Here is a 16,508-nt window from a genome sequence, read left to right as displayed (position 1 = left end):
TATGAAGGGGAATATGCTGCTGGATTTACTGGTTCAGCAAGGGGAGCTCAATCTTGCTTAGGAGTCACTTATTTAAGCATTTTCAAAGGTAATGTCAAAATTATACTACATTCATACTCTGCAGACAGACTGAATATATTTGAGGCAAAAGCACTTTCTAGTTGGGCATGGTGGTGCATATCAGTAATCCCAGCATTCGGGAAGCTGAGGCAGGAGATTCAACGCAAGCTTGAGGCCACCGTTAACTACATGGGAGACCCTGTCTCCAAAACACAAACATTTTCTTTTGAGGATGGAGTGGTTCCCTTGAATTTTTTTTTTTTTTTTTTTTTTTTTTTTTTTGGTCTTTTTGAGACAGGGTCTCACTGTGCCATTCAGGCTGGCCTTGGGCTCACTTTGTAGCCCAGGCTGGTCTCAAAACTGCAGTGATCTGCCTGCCTCAGCCTCCTAAGTGCTGGGATTACAGGAGTAATCGCCACTTCACCCGGCTGGTTCCCTTGAATTTTTACAGACCTATGTAATCTGTTTTCTGCTTTCAGGAACCTGTTAGAAACTCAGGGGTAGAGTGCTTAGTGTGCCTGAGGCTAAGCTCCATACTCTCTCCCTCAAGAAAAAGCAATCTAAATTTTTTCTTGGAATGCCCACAGCAAGAGGAAGAGGGGTGGGATGTGCAGAATTCTGACAAAAACAAATTTTAGTGTTTTGTTTGGCATGGTTTAGTTTGATTTGTTTTGGGGTTTTTTCTACTCCCACAGTTTAGTTTTTAAAGCCTATTTCTAGGCAGAGGCCAACTGTAACTTAGTTTTCAACTGAATATTGAGCCACCGAGAATAGTTCATGTAACAGTTTCTTTTTGTTTTTTGCTGTGCTGAGGATGGAACTCAGGGCATCATACCTGCTAGGCAAAGGCTGTACCACTGAGCACCACTTTTTTTTTTTTTTTTTTTTTTTTTTTGTCTTTTTCCTTTTTATCGGTACCAGGGATTGAACTTACGACTGCCTGCTTGCAAGGCAGGCGCTTATGCTGCTGAGCTAAATCCCCAGGCCCTGAGCACCACTTTTTAAGATGTAACATTCACTGATGGTTTACTATACTCCTGGAACCGCATTATAAATGCTTGCACACAGTGAGTCCTTTAAACCTTACCACAAGCACACAAAGTAGACAGTAGAATTATATCCCAAGTTAGTTTTCATTTTTGAAATAGGGTTTCCCTGTAGTTTAGGCTGGCCTTGAACTCACAATTTGTAGCCTAGGCTGACCTCTGACTCACAGCAATCCTCCTGCCTCAGGCTCCGAAGTGCTGGGGTTACAGGTGTGTGCCACCACATCCAACCAACACCCTGAGTTTTCAGACAAGGAAACTGATCCCAGTATGCCCACTGGTGCTGTGTCTATGGACAGCACACACGGCTGCAAAATTTTTGTAGTTTTCTCTTTCTAAATCTCACCTCTCCTGCCAATTCATAAACTGACTTCCTTTTTTGTCCACTTTGTTAACATACCTCAAAATTGACTACTTTTGATGACTTTTGAATTCCATACTTGCTTCTGCCCAGGACCACATGTTCTTTATCTGCATGTCTCCACAGCAAGTTCCTTCTCTATTCAACTCAAATGTTCATTCCTCCAGGAATGTCCTTGACCACAGTTACCTTCTTTGTGACCTCAAAGCTCATTGAAATCTGCAGTGATCTGTTATCTTCCTTCAACTACAACACAAACTGGAGAGGCCAGGGACCATTCTAGTCTCCCTGGGGCCAGGGGTTTAGCTCAGCAGCATAAGTGCCTGCCTGGTAATTGTGAGATTTTGAATTTGCTCCCTGGTACCAAAAAATAAATAAATAAGAAAGTCTCCCCATGATGCCTGACGCGTAGCACCCAATAATAGTTGGTGGGGGAAAAAAAGGAATTTTTTTTCTTCCCCCAATACTAGGAATGTAACCAAGGGCCTTGTGTTCATGCTAGGGAAGCCCTCTACCACTGAGCTACACCCTTGGCCCTTTTAAAATTTTTATTTGTTAATTTATTTATTTTATTTATTTTTTGTCTTTTGGAGTCAGGGTCTCACTATGCAGTTCAGGCTGGACTTGAGCTCTGGCTGGTCTCAAACTCACAATGATCTTCCTGCTTCAGCCTCCCAAATACTGGGATTACAGGTGTGCACTACCATGCCTGGCTTTCCTAGCCCTTTATAAAATTTTATTTTGGTAACCAGGCCTGGCAGCACACACCTATAATACCAGCATTTGGGAGGCCTACGCAAAAGGATTACTAGGAGTTGAAGGCCATTTTGGGCTACACAGTGAGTCCAGGGTCAGCCTGAACTACCTAGAAAGAATGAGTCTCAAAACTCCAAAATAAATAAATAAGTAAAGAGATAAATTTTATTTTGAGGCAGAGTCTAGCTAAGTTTCTGTCCCAGGATTCCTGCTGAAGCCTCACTTCTCCCTCCCACCAAAGGCCCAAAGGAGAAAAGAAAGCACTTCATGTCTCCCTCCTGGAAGACATTCCTGATTGTCTCCTGCCCTGCTCATGCCCAGGACGGGAGCCAGGGTCTTGCTCATGCTTAAGAAAGCACTTTACTGGTTAGCTACATCACTTGCCCCTTGATGCTCTCTTATACTCTCCACTTCAACTGTTCTTTAACTTCCAATTCTCATGACAATCCTATGAAGTTGGAACTATGACCTTCACCGTTCTGCATTTATTTATTTACTTATTTATATTTTTTGAGACAGTCTCACTATGCAGTTCAGGCTGGCCTTAAATTTACTATGGAGCCTAGGCTGTCCTTCAACTCACTGTGGCCTCAGGCATCCAAATTTTGGGATTAGCAATGTGCACACCACACCTAGCTTCATCCCTGCCTTTTATACCAGGTACCTGGGTTTAGATGGCCTGCGGTCACTTAGCTGGATGGAAGCTACAATGTCTGGCTCTTGAGCCCCGCTTGTTTTTTTTTTTTTTGTCTTTTTCATTTTTATTGGTACCAGGGATTGAACTCACGACTGCCTGCTTACAAAGCAGGCGCTCATGCCGCTGAGCTAAATCCCCAGCCCTTGAGCCCCGCTTGTAAACTCAGCCCAACACTATTTCCATTTCCGGTTCCCCAACCCTCTCTTTCACTGCAATCTTGGTGCCCCTATTGGTCAGTCTCACCCAATGGAGGAGTTTCACACAAGGGGAGGGATGGGCTGCTTTGAGGTGCTAGGGAGCAGACAAATGAGGTTAAATGGGGCACTGTCCCTGTGGACAAAGAACACATGCAGCATAGTACTAACGTGCAAGCTCTGGGACAGAAATATGAATGTAGGCTCACATGCAAATGTTAAGTTCTATGTCAGGCTAATAATTATTTAATAAAATATACTCTCTTCCTTTAGGAATAACCCAGAAGACCAAGATCAAAGACCCGGTTCAGCTCCTCACCAGAACATGGCAGCATGGAGTGAAATAGCCTCACTTATGCCCATGGATGGGACGTTTCAGGATTCTTTGCAACCACAACATGGTCTGAAAAGCACCATATAGGTGCTACATGCGCACACACATTTGGTCCATGTGCTCCTGGCCTGTGGAGAGGAGCAGCTGGAGCAGGAGAAAAGCCCTCTCAAGTAGGGCCCCTGGCAAGGATCTGATTCCCAAGCCTAAGGCAGCTCCACTTGGGAGACTGGAGTACTGTGACAAAGCAAGGTGTCAGAAACACAAATGGTGGGTGTTACGGTTTGAATCTGGATGTACCCCAAATTCTTATGCACTGCAGTAAGGGAGGTGGGCTTCTAGAGTTTGTGAATGACTGACTCATGGTCCAGTGCTGTGATTATGGGAATGAGCGCAATACTCAAGTAGGTGTGGCCTACATACACTTTAAGAGACAGAAGCAGTCTTCTCTCCCTACTCCTCCCCTTTTGCCTTTTCACACTTGATGCTTGCAGCCACCATGATCAGTTGCCCCTTAGCCATGCCACCCTGCCTTGGAGCCAGCTGAGTATGGACTGAAACCTCCTAGAACTGTAAGCTAAATAAACTTTTCCTTCATTTTTGGCATCAAGTATTTTGTCTTAACAATGAGAGAAAAGTGGGGCTGAGGTGTAGGTCAGTAGTAAAGCAGGTGTTCAGCAGGCATGAGCCCCTGGATTTGATCCTGGCACGAAAAACTACCTTAAATAAAAGAAAGCTAGACTCCATAGTTCTGTCCTGGAGTGCTAGCTACTCTACAGACTGAGGTGGCAGGATTGGAACTAAGACCCGAGTGGGCAATTTGTGAGACTCCATCTCAAAAAAAAAGAGAGGGAACAAGAAGCCAGGTGCAGCCTGTAAATGAAGAGGAGGAAACAGTAGAATCATAAGTTCAAGCCTGCCTTTGGGCAACTTAATAACTTATGAAGAAAAAAATATTTAAGAAAACCTCCATCTCAAAATAAAAAGGTCTTGAGGTATAGCTCCATGCAAAGGCCTAAGGCTCAACTGTTGTACTCCCCCCCAAAAAGGTCCCTCAAGATGAAAAATGGGGCAAGATGATGTCTTTTTAAAAGAAGCGCTTTAATTTTAGCTGGTCCAGCAACACAGTGCAGATGGAATTTGCAAAGCTGTGCCACTGAGTCAGAATTTTGACTGATTTTTACAGTTCATTTCTGATTAGTTCATTGATCATTAAGCACATAGGGATGGGAAACAGAAACAAGGTGGGCCTTTGTTCCCCTTTGCTTGAGGACAGAGGCATTTCACAGTGGGTGGTTAGCCAATTCATAGCCCTTGGTCTGCCAATTCCAGGAACATTTGTGTCCCATAAAGGGAACAATGGTTGCACAGCATCATTTGTCCCTTACAAGGGGAGTAAAAGTTGACACAGCAAACAGGTTACTGGGGTGGGGTTGGGACAACACATACAGAACAGCATGATGATGCCGTCAGTTAATTTATAACTAATTTATAACAATGTGGTCGGTGCTCTAGGTACATGGTTACTAGGGCGATAAGCATAGAGCATAACATCAACCTCAAATACTGCAAACAAAAAAGATGAGGGGGAGCACCAATATAACTCTGGGCTCTACTTATTTTATCCAATAATGACCATATGCTTCGGAGCAGCAAACCCTCAGTTCCATCTGTGGGCTGTGCTCTGAGTGGAAGTAGATAGGTCTGTGAGGGAAGCGACAATTTGGCCAAAACCGAGAGGTGGGTTTTCCTCTTTCCCGCACAGGGTATGTAGATCACGGGATCCTAGGGGCTCTATCTCTAAAACCCACCCTCATTGGCCTCCCTGCTTGAAGCCTTTCCCGCGAAGATGGTTCACTCCCACACACCAATGAGTGACCCTTGAAAAGCATAAATTTGAGGGGTCGAGGATTTAGCTCAGCGGTGTAAGTGGCTGCCTGGTAGGCGTGAGGTCATGAGTCTGATCCCTGGTACAAAAAAATGCATAAACTTGGTGATTATCTTGGGATGAATGTACTCAAGACGTGATTTACCCACTGGATTATAAAGGTCTACATCACTTGGTCCCTGCAGGCTGCTCTAACTCCACTTCATTAAGCCCAGTCTAGGTAAGTCTTTATGCCTCAGACCACGCTTTTACACAGCTGTTTTCTTATTGAAAGGTAAATTTGCTCTCTAGGGAACTTTTTAAGTCACTGCCTGTCATATTATCCTGTTTTTATTTTATTCTCATGGCACTACACCAAGGTCTGAAATTCTTGTTGGGAGAGTTCCTTCTGTGTGAGACGCTATGCCCTAGAATCTGGTTTGTTCAACAGTTAAAGAGATACTGCGTACCAAGCCCTTTCATCAAATTGGGCCACAATCCAACAACTTGTCACAGAACCTGAGTTGTTTCGGAAAGACAGGGTTTGTGTGTAAGTCCATCAGAACAGAGCTGGAGTACACTGTCGCTTGTGACGTCACGCAAACAGCGTGGTTCCTATTGGCCCTCGGAGCCTGGGCGGGGCCAGAGCATTTCTGGCCCTGCCCCACGCCGCGGCCCCGCTCGCACATGCGCTCTGGCTGCAGTCTCGCTGCCGCGCCATTTTGCCTGGGTTTGAATGTGAGGCGGAGCAGCGGTAGGAGAGGGTACTGCTTGCTACAGTGTGCGGCCAGGATTCCCTCTTCCGTTCCTGTATCCCCACAAGGTGAGGCGAGGGACGTGCAGGGCTTAGCAGGGTGGCTCTTGGGTCCCGGCTGAAGAATGGATGAAGCACTCCCGCCACTTCCGAGCGTAAGGAAGCAAAGACTGTTCCTCTAGGTTAGGGCAAGAATGTAGGCTTTGGCCACGGACGGCGCGCACCAGCCAGGGCTTCGCCTCCCTAGAAAAGACCTGCCGCATTCCCTTGCGTCTAGGCTCGGGCCCACACTCAGCAGCTCCGGGGCCTGAGAGAAGCGAGGGCGGCTGAGGCGCAGCCTAACGTGAGCCGCCCGACCGCCCGCCCCTTCCCCTGCAGCGCTGCTCTGGTTGGCTGCAGGGGCGCCTCTTCGTCTTGACAGCTGTCTCTCATTGGCTGGGTCCGCGCGTCACTTCTCGGCGCGCCAGGCCCCGCAGCGTGAGCGGGATGTGAGGCGACTGGGCCTGTCGGATTCTGGGGTCCGTGGGAGCGGGGGTCGGCCGTCGTTCTTCGGTGGAGCTCTGGGCGGCTCAAACTCGCCTTTCATATCGTCTCTGCTTCCGTTTTCCGGACTGTGCAGTGGGCGTTGCCGTCTCATTTTGCTGAGTTGTGAGGAATAATTTCTGGTCCACGCACCGGGGCTTAAATGGTCCTTGATATGGGGCTCGACCTGATGGAGAGTTCGGGCTTTGGAATTACTTGATTTGGGCTCCACAGTAGGCCTGTTCCTAGGCGTGTAGGTCAGGGCTAGACCCTTCATCTCTGTGAAGCTTCTTTTTTCTCTGCAGAATGTTAGTTGATTTAAGATCCACCGAGTTGTTTATTGTGATTTGATTTATGAAAGTCTTTGCCTGAGCTGACCATTGACTACCATTCCCACTTTTTCATCCCTTTATGAGCTATGCTGACTTGGCCTTTGTTCTTTTTTTTTTTTTTTTTTTTTTTTGAGTTTTTTTTTTGAGTTTTTTGAGACAATATCAACCTACAGACCAGGATGGTGGTTTTTTTTTTTTTTTTTTTTTTTTTTTGTCTTTTTCCTTTTTATCGGTACGGGAATCGAACTCACGACTGCCTGCTTGCAAGGCAGGCGCTTATGCCGCTGAGCTAAACCTCCAGCCCCCAGAATGGTCTTAAACTCACTGTGTAGACAAGTCTGGTCTCGAACTCGTGGCAGACTTTCTGCTTCAGTCTCCTGAGTGCTGGGATTACAGGGGCGCACCATCACACCTGACCACCCTAGTTTTATTTACTCTGTAGCATTCACCTCATCCCACAATCGTTTGTCTCTTGTCCTTGTAGACTGCTGGGATGTAAGCATTTTATGTCTTGTTTATGGCTATATCTCACATGTGCCTGCTACCCTGCACTATTATGTATTCACAGAGGCACAGAAGAGAACCCTTTATGTATAAATTCCACCTTTGCTTTTTTTCTCCCCACCTTGAGTTTCCATAGTCGTTTCTTCGGCCTGTGTGTCTCCATTTTTATGTAATTCCTAAGGTTCTTCTTATACCTGGTTTTTCCCTTTCTACCCTTTATCATTCCATCTTCCTGGTTCCTCTGATTTTTACAAATTAGAGTCTGGGACAGAGGAAAATCATAATTCTCGTGTGTGGAAGAGCAGTGCTCTAGTTTTGGAATTGGTTTCATTTATTTATTGGTTGATCTTTTTCTTTTCTGGTACCAGGAATCGAACTGTTAGGGCTTCTGGCATGCCAGGCAGACACTGCGTCACCGAGCTTCATCCCTGTCTGGCGTTCATTTTCATTTAATAACTTTAGTGATCACCTGTTTAATCTTTGGGAATACAATGAAGAAACCAAGATGAACAAGACTTCTTACCTTGGGAAACATGTTTTCTAGTGGGTGAGGGGGGAAAAAACCAAGAAAACAGATGAGTGAATTAAATTATTTCAGATAGTGACAACTGACAGAATGATGTGACAGGTAAGAAGGCTTCTCTGAGGAGGTGATATTTCACAAGATTAAGAGAACAGAAAATTCCAAGCAGAGGAAATGGTTTTCTAGGAAAAAAAATGTGAAGACTCAAGGGCAGAGTGAGGCTTTGGAGTATTGGAATCTTTGAAGATCGTTCAGGTTGCTAGAGTGCTGTGTAAAGAAGTGTCCCCAGGGCCCAGATTCCTAAAGGGCTTTGTAGGTAAGGTAAGGACTTAGGATTTGATTCTAAAGTGGTAGATTCCCATGGTTTAGAAAGCAGAGGGTAGGTCGATGTGTTTGGGGTTTGTTATTGATATGTGTCTGTTCCACATAGATTTCATTTATTGGATCACTTCCCTCAGGAATGGTTGTGTAATGGGAAAGACATATCTAAGGAAAAGGCATGGATCTTGGATCTGGCCTGTGTCACAGATTTTATGAAATGTCTGTGCAAAACAAAGCTTTAATCTATAACTGATGGCTTGTAGTAAGTGGCTAGATACAAGTTCAGACATTCAATCAACAAGAATTTGAAATTTAGATAAATCTATCATTGATTTATCATGGTTTTTAAAATTATTTTTGTTTGTTGACAGAGATTTCCAAAAATCAATGGAAAAAATATTGCGTGCTCATTTAAGGGTGATAAAATAAGGCAAGTGCAGTGACATTTGTAGTCCCAGGTGGGCTGAGGGGGAGAGGATTGTGAGTTTAAAAACAGCATGGATTATATATGGTGAGACTCTGACCCCTGCCCCAAAAGAAAAAGATAGTAGAGTAAAACTTTCCATCTGTAATGACTTAAAATTTATTTGCAGTGCTATGGATTGAACCTAGGGCTTTGTTCATAGGCAGATGCTGTACTGCTGAACTACATCCCAACCCTGTTGGTTTGTTTGTGTTTGTGGTTAGTAAAGTTGAGCCCAGGGCCCTTGCACTGAGCTACATCTACAGCCTTTTTAAACATTTTTTAAAATGTTTACCAGTTTATTATAAAGAGATACTACTGAGAAACAGCCAGCTGAGAGTTCCACAGGGAAAAGAGTGGCAAGAGGTCTTGTATGCCCTCCCACACCCCCTTCCTCAGTGCCTACACAAGTTGACTGCTCTGTACATGCCAGTCTTTCTTTTAGTTTTTATTTTGAGACAGTGTCTCATGATAAATTTCCCAGGCTGGGCTCAAACTTGGGATCTTCCTACCTCAGCCCCCCAGAGTGCTGGGATTACAGACATATACCACCACTCCTGGGGTTTTTGGTTGTCTGTTTTTGTTGTTGTTCTTGAAGCACTTTTCATTAATCCTGGCAAATGAGTTAGTTGTTTCTTCATCTGACAGGTGTAACTTTAGTGTCTGTGTTTTGTTAAGCTTGACTTTCAAAGGTACACCTCAAATCTTGTATGAAAACTCCTGTTTTAGCTGGGTGTCTTGACACCTTGACTCATCCATTAGTTCTGCAAATCCGCTGGAGATGTCTGCTATGTTCTAGGCAATATTAAAGGTCCTGGGTATAAGAGTCAACAAAGAAGTCCAAGATAATTTCAAGTGAGGATAATTACTGTTAAGGCAGTAAGGAGTTGACAGAGCTAAACAGCATCCACTCAAATTAGAGGAAAACTTATTTATTTAGCCTTAGTAGAAATTGACCCAGGGCCTTTGCACTGAGCAACGTCCTTAGCCTCTTTTTCATTTTTTTTTCTTTGTTTATTTTTTGGTTTAAAAATGTCTTGCTACATAGTTCAGGCAGACCTTGAGTTTGCAGGGGTCCTCCTGCCTCTGCCTCTAAAGTGCTGGAATTACAGCTGTATACTACCATGCCTGCCTCCTTTTTCATACTTTTATTTTCAGATAGGGTCTCAGTAAGTTGCCCAGGCTTGGTTTGAATTTGTGACCCTCGTGCATCAGCCTCCCAGAGTGCTGGACTTGCAAGCATGCACTGCTGTGCCTTGCTGAAGAAGAGCATAATTGCACATTATTACATTCAGGGAGAACTATTGGGCTGGTTTGAAAAACAAAGGCTTTGTTGCTGGAAAACCACAAGACCCAGGAGGAAGAGAGGAAATAAGGTCAACTGGTGCCAGACCATGTAGATACTGCCATGTTGTGGTGTTTGGATTTTTAATAGAGGTAATTATGAGGCTTCTAATAAATTTTGGTTGAGAAGTATATAGGTACTTCAGTAACGTAAGAAAGAGAGATGCAGATGTGCTGAGGAGTGTGTTTTAAAAAGCAGCAAAATAGATCTTATTAAGCCCTCTACCCCACCAACCTGTTGGTAACATGCTGCCTTGCCTGAATCCCCAAGATAGAATGAATTTGTGTGTGGCAAAGAAAGGCACTAAAAAAAAAAAAAAAAAAACCGCTTGAGATATACTGATATAAATGATTTTTCTTGGCAACAGCAAACTTTGATGATTTCATAACATTCAATATTTCAACCCGGAAATAAGAAATGGGAAAATGGATTAAATCATTGCTTTATTTCTCTCTCTCCTTTTTTTTTTTTTTTTTTTTTTTTGCTTTTTGAGACAGGATCTCACTATGTAGTTTACGCTGGTGTTGAACTCACTGTTAACCCAGGCTGACTGCAAACTCAGTGATCCTCCTGTCTCAGCCTCCCCAGTGCTGGGATTATAGCAGTGTGTCACCATGTCTAGCTAAATCACTGCGTTTTGTTGCTGGTTTTTTTTTTTTTTTTTTTTTGTCTTTTTCCTCGGTACCAGGGATCAAACTCACTACCGCCTGCTTGCAAGGCAGGCGCTTATGCTGCTGAGCTAAATCCCCAACCCCAGTTGCTTTTTTTTTTGAGACAGGGTCTCTAAGTGGTATTGGCTAGACCTGAACTCAATATGTAGCCTAGTTATCAGGAAAACTGGATTAAACCATGTAAACTGGTAATATTTGAGTGAGTTCTTAAAGTCCTTAAACTACTTTGAATTGTGAATCTCCAAAGAAGTGCAGGGTATAATGTGTAATATTTTCCATGCTTTTGATAGAAAAAAACAGAAAAAGTAACTTCTCAGGGATTTGATGCTTACATCTATAGAGCAGATCTGCTCCTGGCCAACAGGAATGAACAAGTGGATGATGGACTCTATTAAATCACTTCCGTTGTGATAAAAACATTTTTTAATGGGGAGACCATAGATAAATTTCAGTAGAGCCCAGAAAGTCATTATTTCTGGATCTTGGACATCCTGCCTGTGCAGGCTTGTGAGCTCATTTGTGTGTGTGTGTGTGTGTGTGTGTGTGTGTTGTGTGTATCGCTGTATAAGATGTAGGCTTGTGAGGGGCTGGGGGTTTAGCTTAGCGGCATAAGCACCTGCCTTGCAAGCAGGCGGTCGTGAGTTCGATCCCCGGTACCGATAAAAATGAAAAAGAAAAAGACAAAAAAAAAAAAAAGATGTAGGCTTGTGGGTTTTTTCATTTTTTGGAACAGTACTGTTCCAAATCTGAATCATCTGACTTTCTTTCCCGAGTTGTTCTCTCTTTCATGTGAGCCTTTTAACTGTGTTCTTGGTGTTCTACTCTAGTTCAGTTCCCCTCTGTCATTTCTGGTTTTTTTTTTTTTGAGATGCGGTCTCACTATGCAGTTCAGGCTGGCCTTGAGCTCACTTTGTACCCCAGGCTGGTCTCGAACTTGCAACGATCCTCCCACCTCAGCCTCCCGAGTGCTGGGATTACAGGCGTGAGCCACCATGCCCGGCTCTCCCCTCTGTCATTTCCATGTAAGAAACAGCCTTTGGTAGCAGAAAGAGAGTAGACACTTGGAGTCTGACTGACTTGAGTCTAATCGTTAGTAACTGTGTGTACATTGAAGCAAGTAAGTTAACCTCTCTGAATGTTCTCCATGTTTGTAAAATGATTGTATAAAACAAATGAAATTCATATAATATTTAGTACTGTGTACCTGGTTCATATATAGGACCCCTTTCCATTGAAGAAAAAGTGTACAGTTCTGTTCACCTCCAATGCCATCTGCAAGTTCCTGTACTCCTTTAAATTTTTAACCTTTTCATTAAATTGTACATTAAATCCTGAAATACCTACCAAGAATAGGTATTGGTAAATATCTACCAAGAATAGGTATTAAGGAAACTATGTGACCTGATCTTAGTTTCCTAGTTCTATTCCTTTCTTTCTGCTTCTTATTTGTTTGAGACAAGGTCTCACTACACAGTTCAGGCTGACCTTAACCTCACTGTATATAGCCGAGGTTGGCCTTGAATTTAGGGCAAAGCTCCTGCCTCAGCCTCCTAAGAACTGGATTTACAGATGTGTACCATTATGCCTTCACATTTCTTGTTACTTCACTCACACCATTTGCTTTGGAAATGGATTTTCATTGTATTTTGCTTAAATACAAGCATATATAAACATATGTCTTCATCACAGTCCCTGGACACCTTTAATGACTCTTAACATTTTAGCACTTAAGGTGTTGCCTAGGATTTGCTGTTTCTGCTCCAGGGGATAAATACGTTTCAAAACTTCGATTTTCTTTTTGATGTATATATTGTGAATTATAGTATCCTCAGTGAGGCCTGGGGTTTTAACACCTTTTAGTCGGACACATTAAAATTTTAGGTTTTGCTGCCAAATGAGTTTGTCACGTACTTGTTTTTTAAAAAACATTATTTTTTCAGCTGGGCACATTGGTGTGTCCTGAAATCCCAGAATTTTATTTACTTCTTTTTAAGGGTTTTTTTTTTAGAGGCTTTTTTTTTTTTTGGTCTTTTGTGTGTGTGTGTGGTAACCAGGAATCAGACTCCAACTCAGGACCTCACACTTGTCAGGCAGGTGCTGTGCCACTGAGCTATATCCTTGGCCAGGTCTTTCTTTTTTTTTGGTACTGGAGATTGAACTCACGACCTCAAGTTTGCCAAGCAGGTACTTACACCACTGAGCTAAATCCCTGGCCCTTTTTTTATTATTTTCTTCTTTGGTACCAGGAACTGAACTCAGGGCGTCATGCTTCCCAGGCAGGCACTCTGCTGCTGAGCTACATCCCTGGCCCCTATTTACTTCTTTTGTCCAATGTCCAATGATTACCTATATGTATTAATCTTTACAATCAGAAATTTAAAATTTTATGTTTTTGAAAAGACTATGACAAAAAGTAATCAAGTTTCTACACTTACCCTTTAGTACTGGTTCAGAACACCAGGCACAGTAGATGACAAATACAGATCCTTAATCCCTTTCTGTAATTTTTACATCCAAAAATTAGTAAATTTGTGGACACAGTATTGTGCGCCTGTAATCCCAGTGCCTTGAAGGCTGAGATAGAACACTTGCTGAGAGTTCAATGCCAGCCTGAACTTCATAGCAAGACCATCAAAAAAATTCAAGTAAATTTTAAGGGCCTCTTCTCCCAGTACTGGGGATGGAATGTGGGGCCTTTTGCATGCTAGCCGCGTGGTTGAGAGTACACATTGCTGGTCCATTGGAATGAGCAGCCAACCGTTATCCTAAACTTAGCTCCCGTAAGAAATTACAGTGAAGTGTAAAAAGGGAAGACACTTATTTGTAAGGAGGAAAAACAGAAAGTTGCCCAAAGTTGGGGCAGGGGATCCAGGAGAAAAATGAATTCCTGCAGGTCCTTTGTCTCTGGCCTCAGTTTTCAGGTTTTTGGGGACTCTTCTCCTCTGGAACTTTTCATAGCCTGATTGGTTTTCTGGTCTATTTTAAGCCATGGGACCCTAACCCAGGCACCATTGTGTATATGCACATTATTCAGTGAGCTTTGTTGGATTCACTTTTCTGCTTGTGCTTGTTAGAGCCTTATTTCTGGGGTTTATAAGTTGGTTGGGAGGCGTCTTACATCCAAGGTCGTTAGTGATTAAGTAAGGGGATGCATGTATATCTAGTGCAATAATTTAGTGACCCCAGAGTGAGAGTACATATGTTACTGTTTTTAGGTAATGTACCCACCTACCCCTTTGGTCACCTTGTGTTTTACTGGAGGAAAGGAGTGTAGCTAACTTGGTTAGGGCACTTGGCTTCCTTGTTGTGCTCAGTTTGTCAGCTCTCCTGCTTTTGCCTTACTGTTCTGCAAAGTAAAGTTTTAACTATTCGGGATATCTCAGGTCTAATGAGGCCCTCGTTCTGTTCTTTCCTCACCTACAGGATCCCTTTTCCCTACATTAGGCAGGCACTGTACAACTGAGCTATATCTCCAGCCCTTTTTATTTTGAGACTTGGTCTCCCTAAGTTCGCAGGTCGGCCTTGAATACAGTCTTTCTGCTTCAATTTTCTTAATAACTGCACTGCTATGCCTCGCAACATATTTCTCTTTTTTAAATAAGATTATTTCATATTTTGAAATGTGTATACACTGTAGAATGCCTAAATCAAGCTAATGAAAAATGCATTGCCTTGCACTTTTTTTTTTTTTTTTTTTTGATGTTGGGAATTGAATCCAGGACCCTGTGTGTGCTGGGGAAATGCTGTGTTTAGCCCTAACTGTGTGTGTGTGTGTGTGTGTGTGTGTGTGTGTGAGAGAGAGAGAGAGAGAGAGAGAGAGAGAGAGAGAGAGAGAAAGAAGTATGAAAAACCTACTCAGTGATTTTCTAATATATAGCACTGTATATTGTTATTAATATAGACATACTTTGTAATAAATTTCTTGAGCTGTTTGGGTATTTCTTAACCTATTTTATATAGGCCATTTAACTTAAAATTTGTAATGTTAGATGTGAATTTTTTTGGTCATAGTGTAATTTCTGATTTAGTGCAGTATAAGCTTTATGGGGTTTTTTTTGTTGTTGTTTGCTTTCTGTTTTTGTACTGGAATTGAACTCATGACCTTGCGCTTGTTTTGTTGTTAATTGTGTTTTGCAGTACTGCAGATTAAATCCAGGGCATTTAAATTGAACTACATACTCAACCATTTTATTTGTTATTTTGAGACAGGAACTTACTAATTTACTGAGTTGTGCAGGCTGGGTTTGAATTAGTCATCTCTCCTGACTCAGCTTCCCAAAATGCTGAAATTACAGGCATGTATTTCCGAAATGCCTTGCTGAAAAATATTTTCTAAATGATAATCATATGTCATTTTCTGAACTCTAGAATTATTTCGTTAAATGAAATTCCCAGCACGTAGTTAGTTTATAAGGAGTATGTATTTATTTTTTTAGTACCAGGGATTGAGCTCACAACTTTGCACTTGCCAGGCAGGCTCTTAATGTCACTGAGCTAAATTCCCGGCAAGGAGTATTTATTACTGCATGTTGTATACAAAAGAATTTATTCTTCTCAGAACTTTTTATTTTTTAATTGCAGTGCTAGGGATTGAACCTAGGGCCTTGCACATGCTGGCCAAGTGCTCTACCACTGAACTGTACCCCCAGCTCTATGGCCTCTCCCTCTTTTGTTCTTTTCTTTTCTTTCTTTTTTTTTTTTTTGTCTTTTTCATTTTTATCGGTACCAGGGATCGAACTCAAGACCGCCTGCTTGCAAGGCAGGCGCTAATGCCGCTGAGCTAAATCCCCAGCCCCCTCTTTTTTTCTTTTTGAGACAGGATCTCACTGTACTTTAAACTGGCCTTGAGCTCACTTTGTAGTGCCCAGGCTGATCTCTAGAACTTGCAGTGATCCTCCCTGCCTCAGCCTCCCAAGTGCTGGGATTACAGGCATGTGCCACCATGCCTGGCTTATGCATGTTTTTTTTTTCATGTATAAAATTATAATTTCTCAGCTGGGTGTGGTGGCATGGATCTATAGTCCCAGCTGCTAGAGGGGGTTGAGACAGGAAGATTACTTGAGCTGAAGTGTTAAAGGCTAGCTTGTGCAATGAAGTGAGACATCTAAAACAAAACCAAAAAATTTTAATTTCTTGCTTTGAGTTTTAAAAGTTCCTCTTAGTTAATTTTTTCTCCCTTCATTAATCTACCTTTTTATAGCATTAAATCATAAGTTTACTGGTGATTTTAATCAGTGCTGCAACTGTATTTTTAATGCCTATCTTACTGAAATTATGAGAATAGTGTCTCTTATTTCAGAATTTTGTTGTCATAGCAGAGGTGGTACTGGGGGACTGAATTCAGGGCCTTCACATGGAGCTAATCTCCAGTCCTTTTTTTTTTTTTTTTTTTTTTTTATGAAGCAAAGTCTTTTTTTTTTTTTTGGTCTTTTTCCTTTTTATCGGTACCGGGGACTGCGCTTATGCCACTGAGCTAAATCCCCAGGCCCCGATGAAGCAAAGTCTTGCTGAGTCGCTAAATTGCCCAGATTAGGCTATGATCTTCCTGCCTCAGCCTTGTGGAGTGCTGGAATTAGAGGCATCTGCCACTATTCCTGGCCCTTAGCTCATAATTTTATTATGGTTTGGTTTGGTATGCTGTGATATATAGTCTCAGCTGGTCTTGAATTTGCTCTGTATCCCAGGCTGATCTCAAATTCAAAATCCTCCTACCCTAGTCTCCCAAGTGCTGAGATTACAAGATGTATATTCAGGGAGTTTT

General features: G+C 42.6%; 1 protein-coding gene across 1 annotated transcript in view; it reads left to right on the top strand.

Moving 5' to 3' along the window:
- Window positions 1–5,977: 5,977 nt before the first annotated feature.
- Window positions 5,978–16,508, top strand: part of Cse1l (chromosome segregation 1 like) — a 43,945-nt gene continuing 33,414 nt past the window's right edge. The window contains exon 1 of the mRNA XM_003467714.5: window positions 5,978–6,135. The gene's annotated coding sequence lies outside the window, so the exon portion shown is untranslated. The remainder of the gene's footprint in view (window positions 6,136–16,508) is intronic.

Source organism: Cavia porcellus, unplaced genomic scaffold (genome assembly GCF_034190915.1).
Source record: "Cavia porcellus strain 051 isolate PalLab524CR breed Dunkin Hartley unplaced genomic scaffold, mCavPor4.1 scaffold_5, whole genome shotgun sequence".
Classification (NCBI taxonomy): Eukaryota; Metazoa; Chordata; class Mammalia; order Rodentia; family Caviidae; genus Cavia; species Cavia porcellus.
Note: the sequence above shows the minus strand (reverse complement) of the source record. Positions and strands in the feature narration are given on the sequence as shown.